The following is a 10,873-nucleotide window of genomic DNA, read 5'->3' as shown; positions in this document are numbered from 1 at the left end:
AACACCCTCCACCACACCCTTAATTATTCCACCACGCCCACACCTAACTTAACTACCACCCCCTACAGTATCCACCCTTTGGCACCCGCCCCACCACCATTGCAGCCGGTAAGCCACCCCCCAGCCCAAACCCTCCTTTCCCCCAGAGCTCCGCATACTTTCCTTTTCCCCCTCATCTCTCCAGTCTCTCCAGTCCGACGAGGGCTGTGCCTCGAGCCCCTCCCTAACTCGCCGGCAGTCTCCACCTCCCCTTGAACCCTCCTGGCACCCGTCCTTGTCCTGCCGTTTGAGTTGCTCCTTGGCCCTCTGGTCTTTTGCTCTGCGACGGCATTCTTGCCCTTCCCCCCAGCTCCCAAATGTCAGCTGGCCGCTCCATGGCCTTGCACGCCAACCGCACTCCCTCCCGACTTGCTGATCACTTCCGGGAGTCGGCAAGAGCGGCGCGGCGCTGTGGAATGTGCTGGCAAGCGGGCCCCAGGCTGGGAGGCTGCAGCCGATGCCTCGTGGTCGCTGCTCTCCGTTCCAGGCGCCACCGAGGGAGGAAGAGCGAGGAAGAAGCCGCCGGGAGTCCCTGGAAGCCGGTAGGTTGCTTTTTGGCTTCCCCGGACGTTGGGCGGGCGGTTGCTGAGGCGCGGAGAAGGCCGAGCGTTGTCCCGGCCTTCTAGGAAGATGCGGGCACTGGCGCTTGACTCTGGGGCCTGGCGGGGCGCTCCGTGGCCGCCGGCGGTGATTTTCGGGCCCGGGCAGGCCGCTCCGCGGCCCCTCCGTATGTCGGGCATGCCAGGCCCGACACTGGGGAGTTTCAATTTTACTGTGACCGGGTTGATGATTCTCACAATGGGAAAAGGCCCCAAGAATTTTGGTCCCAATTTCTTGCTGGGTAATTTGAGATGTAAATATTTAGTTGACAGATAAACCTTTTCCCCAACTTGTTTTTTATAAGTCTCAGAAGTCTTTTTTAATGCTGTTTTCATATTTCTCCAAACCTCTTCCCACCCCCTCACCCATTGATCAAGTGTCTGGGAAGTGGAGGGCACCTGAGGGTAGTCAGGCATTGGGCTGAACTCTTTTCCTGTGGCTACTCTGAAAGGCGTGTAGCCAGTGCTGCTGTGAACAGAATTATTGTAGGCCACCTTGGCGAAAGGGAGGAGGTCAGTCCAGTTTGTCTGTTGGTAGGAAACATAGCATCTGAGGTATTGCTCCACCATTTTGTTAGCAGATTCTGCAGCCCTATTGGTAGCTGGATGAAAAGCAGATGATAAGCCTTGAGATGATCCAATTAATTTAAGGAAATTCCTCCAAAATTTCACTGTGAACTGCACTCTTCACTCACTCTATCTGAAATTATTCGCTTAGGGGCGCCATGTGCACATATATGTTTCACTTCACTTCACTTCCTGTACGTGGGTTATTTCTTATCTTCTGAAAACATCCGGTTGACATTTCACCCCCTTCAGTTTCAAAGCGAAGCAGTTAAAGCAAAAGGCTGCCTCTTATATTGTCAGTGCAAAAACATGTCAATGTTTGCAGCATTGACACTAAGGTAACGTATGACATATGACCAACAATCTTTGCTGGCATGGCGAGTTTCTAGCTGTTTCAGAACTGTTGGTGAGACCGTTTAAAAGTCATTGGCACTGTTTGAAATTGTTTTACCGGCAGCAAGATCTGACTGCTGGCCCACCGACAGATTCTATTGCAAATCAGGGCTGTTTCCAGAGGAGGCGAGGTCCTGGGGCTTATGGAGTGAAGGAACTGGATGAGGCTGTTGGCAGGCCCAGAGGATGGGAAAGAGGCTTGTGGAGGAGTTGTTATTGGTGGCAGCAGGGGCAAAAAGAATTAAGGCCTCTTTAAGGAAAAGGTGAAAGAGACAGGATCAGAAAAAGAAAAGGAGGCGAGGTTGTCATGCAGGAATACAAGCTAATTTGAGGGCTAATTCACATGGAACTCCATTTCCATCTGTCCTGTTTGCCATTTCCTCCCTAGAGACTAAAATGGATGATCTGAAACTTGAGCTGACCACGAACAAGGAATGTATACCAGAGTTGGTGACCCTTTAAGAGCTGTATGCAACGAAATTTCATTTTGATGTATGCCGATTGGTGTACATTCAAAGTGACAATAAAGTTGTTGTTGTTGTTGTTATAAGGGGCTATTTAGGCCATTGAGTCCAACATCCAGTTCTGTGCAAGAATCTTAGGGACTGTCTCTCCCCAGTTATTCCTATTAACTCAGCCTTCCATCCTTCCGAGGTAGGTAAAATGAAGACCCAGATTGTTGGGGGCAATAAGCTGACTTTGTAATAATGCTGCTTGGGGGGGGACCCGAAAGCCCTAATAAGCAGGCATATACATAGAATGAAGGCTATTGCTAAGCACATTTGATTTGTGCTTAGATTGTAAGCCGCCCTGAGTCTTCGGAGAAGGGCGGGATATAAATGGGATTAAAATAAAATAAAAAAATAAAATATTTCAGCCCATTAGATTTGGCAGAAAAGGCAATTTGCAGATACCATCAATTACATATCTACTTTGGGCTCCTAGGAAACATACGTCCTCTGCCATGGCACCCAGTTTATGAAACATTTCCCCCCCCCCAAAAAAAACCAATTAGATTAGCTCCATCCCTTTTATTCTGGAAAGCCCTCAAGATCTGGCTAAATTTTCAGGCTTGGCGCTCCCAAAGAACCACATATATACTTAGATGGTTCCATTATGAAAATGACCATTTTATACTTTTCTCACATAGAGGTTTGTATGAGTTTTATACTATTTATTTCTTAATGTAGATTTTTATATTTTTATAGCTGTTGTTTTTACATCTGTGGTTTTTATCCAATTGTTGTGTGCCACTCAGAGTTGCATTTGATTAGATAGGTGGCTATAAAATTTAAGAAATAAACTCTTTAAAAACATCATCATCTAGTCCGAATAAACAAAAATCCATTAAAAATAGCAACTCATTAATTTGAACCTTGGTTAAACCCCCCCCCCCAATTTTATATGCTTTCAATTTTCTTGCAAGAATTACTAGTCCTTCAAATAATGTTCCCGCATCTTTCTTCTCACTCTTCTTGTCTCTTCTCCCAGAATCAGTGGCATCTGTAACAAAACCCTTTTATAATTCCAGTATAATAGTTACCTTCATTAATATTTACGTTTTTTTCTCATGACATCATTGACAACTTCAACAAGTCCCTTTTGTAAATCCAAGATAAGGAAGTTATCCACAACACTTTTCTGGTTTAATATTTATGTGTCTTCTTTAATTGTTAAATTATAAACTGGTTTCATTTGTAAATCCAATTTTTCTTGTTTTGTATATCCACTATTCATCTTTTTCCCCCTCTGTTCCCTTGTCTCTCCTGTTCCTTTTTCTTTCTCTGAAGGATTGGAACCTGTTTCTTCTGGGCCATCCTTTTAAAATCCAACTGGGCATAGTATCTTTTATGTCTTTTGTTTCTAGCAATCTTGCAGATTGCTTCCAATGTCAATTTCTGTCTTAAATGCCACCATTCTTTAATTTGATGCTTCTTTACCCAAGCTCATCAAGTGAAGTGTGGCATTCACTGCTATAATATTTTGACTTTACTTTTTTGAAAAATGTAAACATGGTTATTTTCAAGCAGGAACAGAAACTTGCTAAAAGCTATGCAAGTTATTCCATTCCTCTTCACTAATGTTTTTTTAAGATTCTACCACTAAGAAACTGTTTATGTTTCTTGTTCTGTTTTTAGTCTAGCAATGTTCACTTAAATTGAAATGAGTTTGCCATTTGGACAGAAAATTTGTTAGGGGTTCCTGTTGCACTCTATGACAGACACCTGTTTGCTAATTCAATAATCTCAGTGAAATCAGTTGCAGGCTATTTTTGAATGGTAATAAAATAATAAGAAATAATAAAATAGTAAGAGAATAAAATGTCTTATAAGTTTTTCTTTTAGGTTTAACATGTACAAAGAGAGAGAAAGAGGAGAACCAATACACACAACCAAATCTTAATCTCTTTGATTGCAGGGATATTGTCATCCTGCCCATGATGATCTTGGATTGCCCCAATTGCTGATTCCTAGTATAGCTCTTAAAATGTGTGTATGTGCGTGCTTGCGTGCGTGCGTTCATTCATTCATTCATTTATCCATCCATTCATGAGTACTAGATGTTTCTTAGATACAGCTTATCTTAATAGTTTCTGGAACGTGATGTTATCAGCCAACAGATGGCCAGGGTTATGGATCAGTCAGTGAAACGTGCAGAAACAAGATTTTTTAAAAAGTTAATCTTTACACAGCTTCTAAGTCCAATTAACCTCACATTAAGTGATGCTGAGCAAAGGTCACTAGATCAGCTATATTAAGAAGTGCTTGTTTTGGGGAATAACTTCTAAAATAGCTCAGTAATACCAGCAGAAACTTGCTGGCTTAGGTTGGTTTCTGTTCTGAACCTGTTTAGGGAGCAAAGAAGCAGTCCCAGCTCAAGCCATATGAAATTGCAGGTATTGTTTACATGAGGAAGCGTATTCTTCAGTCAGGCATTCAAAATTATGTTTAGAACAAGCTAATGGCATCATCTGCAAATGTTTTCACTATCTCTGTTGTGTGACGATGTGAATCCACACACATAACTTGCCTTAGATAATTAGAGACAGAAAGGTTCATATGGATGCAATCATCCAGCATTAATTTTTCTTTCGTTTAGAAACTACTGTTAAACATCAGCAAGTTCTTTGTGGATTGTAGTGTATTCTGAAAACTACAAGATCGTGTTCCATCTTCTAAATCTAAATTCTTAGCGACCACATCAATAGATTTCTCTAGGAAGATTTGTTGGGTCTTCCAATGATACATCTAGGTATCTCTGCTGTAATTGAGTCTTTCTGCCTCACTACTGCTTGACCTCTTACCTATTCTTCCACTTTCTCATTACTGACTGTATTATAGTCTTCTTCAGAGAGCTAGGTCTTGACACAATGTGCCCAAAGTATGATAATTTGAATCTGATCATTTTTACCTTGAGTGAGAAGCTGGGTTAATTTGTTCATAGATTCATTTGTTTTCTTGGCTATTGATGGTATTCTCAAAAGTCTTCTCCAACACCAAAGTTCAAAAGTAGCAATATTCATTCTGTCTTATTGAAGGTCTAATAGGAAGGAACCTATTGTCATTTCATATGGATATTTAACTTCAATTTAAAAATCTGGATTAGAACCAATCTTTTTTATAGTTAGTTTTGTAGGTTTTTTTATAGTTAACTGTATTTCACTCACAATTTTCTTCCCTCTAAAATAGAATAGAAAACATTTTTAGGCTGGTAGTTTTACTGAGACTGTTGGGCAATCACCCTGGTCACCCTCATAAAATGACCAAATTGCTGTTCTGGTGGATAAAGCCCATCGTAGAAGCCCATTTATAAGCGGACAGACTGATAAGGTTCATCCCTAATGCCCTGTTTTCACAGGATTTGTTCTACCTTTCCCCATCCCCCAATTCCTCCTCCACATTTTGCTTTCATCCTTCTTTGACTTCACCAAATGGTGCACAAGTACTGGGCAGCAACAACCTATTCTTATTTTCTTGGAATCCTATGAAACCCACTTTGAAATTATTTACTCCATTGTTTAAAATGCTAAAGAAACTTAACGTTAGGTGCAAAGCCCAATGAACATTAGAGTTTTGCAGGGATCAGTTTTGCAGGGATTTATGCTAATGGAAATCTCCTCACCATGGCTGGTCACAATATTTTGCTGATAATAAGTTGCAGCCACAGGAATTGTGAACAACCTTATCAGAATTCTGCATGTATACATTGTGTCTAATTTGACACATTCCCTAGAGGAACCAGACCATTTGTTGTTAGTCCAGAATGCTTTGTAGGTCAAGCGCTAAGAATAAATTAATCCAAACAAACAAACAAATACCCACAAGCAATATCCCTTGTTTGTTCACTGGATTTTGAGACAAAAAGCATCATCACCATCATTGATTATATTTTAGTCTTGCCTTATAATAGGTAGGTTAAGTCAGGGCTTTTCAGCCAGTGGTACGGGTACCACCTGTGGTACATTGGCACCTGGCAGGTGGTACGCGACCATCCTAGAAAAGTGGTAGCGGGGGAGGGGAATGAGCTGAACCAGTGGCAGCACCACACAAGCCTGAGCGAGAGATGGCTGGAGCTGCAGGGCTGTCAGGGCTCAGCGGAAGCACGAGGATCAGCGCCAGGCTCCAGCTGGAGCTCAGTGCTGATCCCAGCACGTCTGCTGAGCCCAGAAGAAGTGCCGATCAGCTGAAATGTTGCAGCATCTCCAGGGTCTTGTGATTTACATTCTGATGCTTGGCAACCGATTCATATTTATGATGGTCTCAGTGTCCCAGGGTCATGTGAAGTGACCAAAACCTGCTGCAACCACCCAGCAGACGGGGAGAATAAAAACCAAACACACCCCACCCCACCTCCACTGCCAATCCTCAACAGAAATGCTCACAACAGTGGAAACCTCAGACAGGAGGAAGAGCGCCGCCGGGTGGGCAGGCAGGTGTCTTGCTCAGCTGTGGCTTGGGGGGCACTTTTTTCAGTTTGTAACTTTGAACAGTCTCTAAGCGAACTGTTGTAAGTTGAGGACTACCTGTACTTCACTTTTTTCTTTTCTTTTCTTTTCTTTTCTTTTTTTTTTTGGTCATCAAGTTTTTGACACCTTGCTAGGTGACTGGTGGTACTCAGATGTTGCCATATCCTAAAAGTGGTACAATGGGTGAAAAGGTTGAAAAACCCTGGGTTAAGTTATGGGATAGAAAAGTTTCATGGCTACTTACATATAACTAAAACATCCAATTTGATCAAGATAAAGAGAAATTAAGTTGGAACATGATGTGCCCATAAAGATCCCATCAAGTTGATAAAAGGTATTCCATACCACTGTAATTGTTTTTAATATATCATTGGACACAGTATTGTGCTACTAATGTTCTGTATCTATTTCAAGGATAATAATAGACATAAAAACTCAGACTAGATGCTTTCTTATAACAGAAGTCAAATGTAACTGCAGGTGAAAGGTATGTGGCATCAATGAAGGAATTTGTAGTCTGTTTTACAACTAATTCATAAAGATATATAGGATGCTTACGATAAAGTAGTACCAGACCTATTTTATTTGACCCCTACAAACTGTGGGAAAGACTTGCTCTTACTCAGTTCAATGTACTCTTTGAAAAATTGTAACTTGCAACCCTCGCCAATAAATGTCACCATAAAGCCTCAGAATCTAAGTCCATGAAAGCAACAATCTGTGCAAATGTGTCAACAGAAATACATGGCACTCCTTTGCATTGTTTGCTCTTTGTCTCTCTTTCTCGCTCTCTGTGTCTCTCTCAAAATATGTAATATTGTAGTATTCAGAAACTTGAGGTTTCCTTTTCTTCCAACTTGGATTAGAAAACATTGAGAAGCAACCAATGTAAATGTTAGAATTCTTGAAATTAATTAAGTATCAGACTTTTTTAAAGGCCTATTTGCCGATAATAACAAAAAAAAATTCTATAAATTGCATAACTTTGGTTAGGATCTAAGAGACAAGTGGGGACAAGATACCTTATCACGTTGCTCATGGTTGTTATACTGTTAATTTGTGAAAATTATCACAAATATAATCTCATAAACATAGTAGTGAAAAGCCAGATTCAAATATGGATATTAGCTTAATTTCATCTTCCAATTATTTAATCTTTTAAATTTTCCCTGGCTATTTGATGTTTGCTTAGATCATTGTTCCATTAAATAAATAAATAAATAAATAAAATAAACCTTTATTGTCAAAGTACAACATGTGTACATTGAGATTAGCTGAGCCTCCCCCCGTGATCTCTCCCCCCAACACACAGTGACAACAAAACCTCCATCCCACCACACTGTGTGAACCAACTACACCACACACCGGCCTCCCAAGTCAATTCTGCATAAGATTATGTCCCATTTAAAAGCCTAACAGCCCATGGATAAAAGCTATTTTTCAGCCTGTTGGTACGGCTGGCTATATTCCTATATCTCCTACCGGATGGTAGGAGAGTAGAGAGATACCGTCCAGGGTGTGAGTCATCCCTGAGAATCTTCCTCACTCTTCCAAGGCAACGAGCCCTGGCGATGTCATCCAGTGGTGTCAGGGAACAGCCCACAATGTCTTGTGCTGTGCTCACTACCCTCTGTAATACTTTCCTATCCGCGGCTGTCAGACCAGCATACCAAACCACAATACCATACGAGAGGACGCTCTCTATGGTAGACCGGTAAAAGAGGGTCATTAGCTGTTGTTCTACCCTGTTCTTCCGCAAGATCCTAAGAAAGTGAAGCCTCTGTTGGGCCTTTCTAGCCACCTGGGTTGTGTTAACTTTCCAGGTCAGATCTTCATAGAGGTAGACTCCCATAAATTTACAGGAGGAAACTCTCTCTACACAGTCCTCCCCGATGTAAAGTGGGGCAGGTTCCTCCTTTTTTTCTCTGGAAGTCTAACACCATCTCTTTCGTCTTGCCGATGTTTAGGTGCAAGTTGTTGTTACTATACCATATGGATAGTTTTTGTACCTCCGCCCTATATGCTGTCTCATCCCCACCTGTAATAAGACCCACCACAGTTGTATCATCTGCGAACTTGATTATCGCAGTGGATGGGTCAGATGATACACAATCATAAGTGTATAAAGAGTACAGGTAGGGGCTAAGCACACAGCCCTGTGGTGTGCTGGTGCAAAGCTTCAGGGGGGTGGACAAAGCAGACCTGACCCTCACTGTTTGTACCCAATCCCTAAGAAAGTCTTGAATCCAATCGCAGATAGCGGGGGAGAATTTCAAGTCAGTCAGCTTCTTGATGAGAATGCTCGGCAAAATGGTGTTGAAAGCCGAGCTGTAGTCAACAAAAAGCATCCTGACGTAACTTCCAGGTTTCTCGAGATGACTTGCTACAGAGTGTAAAGCAGTAGCTATGGCATCGTCTGTTGACCTATTTCCCCTGTAGGCAAATTGATGTTTATCAAAGTCCAGTGGGAGGCATGTCCTAAGATGTTGGAGAACCAATCTTTCGAAGCATTTCATGACTACAGACGTTAATGCAATAGGACTGTAGTCATTCAGGCACTCAACTGCAGTTTTCTTGGGGACTGGGACAATGGTAGCTGCCTTCAAGCATGATGGTACACATGCCGTTTGCAAGGAGATGTTAAAAATCCTTGTCAGGACCCCTGCTAATTGATCGGCACAATTCCTGACCACTATCCCCAGCACCCCATCTGGGCCTGCGGCTTTGCTGGGATTCACAGCCTTCAATACAGCTCTCACTTGGTGTTCACACAGGGTGAGTGGCTGAGAGTCAGAAGGCCGGCCAGCAGAGGCTATGGGGTCTGGTCTTTTAACCTCGTAGCGGGCGAAGAAGATATTCAGCTCCTCAGCCAACGAGGCATCGGTGTTTGCCATGCTCCTCGTGCTGCCCTTATAGTTGGTTAAGTGCTGCAGTCCCTGCCATACTTGCCTCGGATCATTGTTCGCTAAATGGTTCTCCACCTTTTGTTTGTATTGTTGTTTTGCCATCCTAATGCCTCTTCTGAGATTTGCCCTGGCCTCTCTGTATCTGTCCCTGTCCCCCGCCTTAAAGGCAGAATCCCGGGCTCTCAGGAGTGCTCGTATCTCTGCAGTCATCCAGGGTTTACAGTTCCCATAAACTCTAATGCACTTATCCATTGTTACACTGTCAGTGCATGTTCTAATATAAGAGAGTACGGCATCTGTATATGAATTTAGATCTTGTTCTTCAAATACACTCCAGTCAGTGGTTTCAAAGCAGTCCTGCAACTGACTGAGAGCACCCACTGGCCAGGTTCTGACCCTTTTTGTGACTGCCTGAGTCCTTTTCCTGAGAGGAACATACTTTGGGCACAACAGGAGTGAAAGATGGTCAGATGTACCCAGGTGGGGAAGAGGAAAAGCTCTGTATGCCTGTTTCAGATTGGAATACACGTGGTCCAAAGTGTTCTTCCCTCTGGTGGAAACTTGCACATACTGTACAAACTTAGGGAGAACTGTCTTCAGACAAGCTTGATTGAAGTCCCCAGCCATGACAAGAGTGCCCTCTGGGTGAGTTTGCTGCTGCCTGGTGATGATGTCATACAGCTTGGAAAGTGCCATGTTGACATTGGTATCAGGTAGAATATAAACAGCTATAATAATTACCACAGTAATTTTTCTAGGCAGATAGAAAGGCCTACATATAACAGTCATCAGTTCCACATCTGGGGAGCAATACGTATATACCAATCTGCTGTTAACACACCATTCACAGTGTATATACACACACAGTCCTCCTCCTTTACCCTTCCCGGAGCGTTTATCTCTGTCAGAGCGGTGAAAAACTTGGCTTATCAACTCCACAGCTTCATTCGGTATCTCTGAATGTAGCCAGGTCTCCGTGACAACTATCACACAACATTCCTGAAGAAGCTTGCTTTCTGCTAACTGCAGCTGTAATTCGTCAATTTTATGGACGAGGGATCTGGCATTGCTCAGAAAAAGGCTCAGCAATGTTGGTCTAAAAGGCTGCCTTCGAAGACGTGTCAGAGTTCCAGCCCTGCAGCCACGTTTTTGCTTTCGCTCCTTTCTCTTTCGCTTACGTCGTCTCCTCCCCAGCCCGAAGACAATCCATGGAGATCCTGGAGGCCTCGCTATGCAGTTCGGTATGTTCTGTGACTGCTGAAAATCACTAGTAATTTCAGATTGCCTTGCAAGCCCGATGTTTAACAGCTCTATACGTGAGTAGGCTATTTTAGCCCCTTGCACTACACTGTGCACATGCATCCATACACATATTAGTCCAATCACCACACACCAGTACTGGG

Source organism: Vipera ursinii, assembly GCF_947247035.1.
Source record: "Vipera ursinii genome assembly, chromosome: 2".
Classification (NCBI taxonomy): Eukaryota; Metazoa; Chordata; class Lepidosauria; order Squamata; family Viperidae; genus Vipera; species Vipera ursinii.
This window is presented reverse-complemented; position numbering follows the sequence as displayed.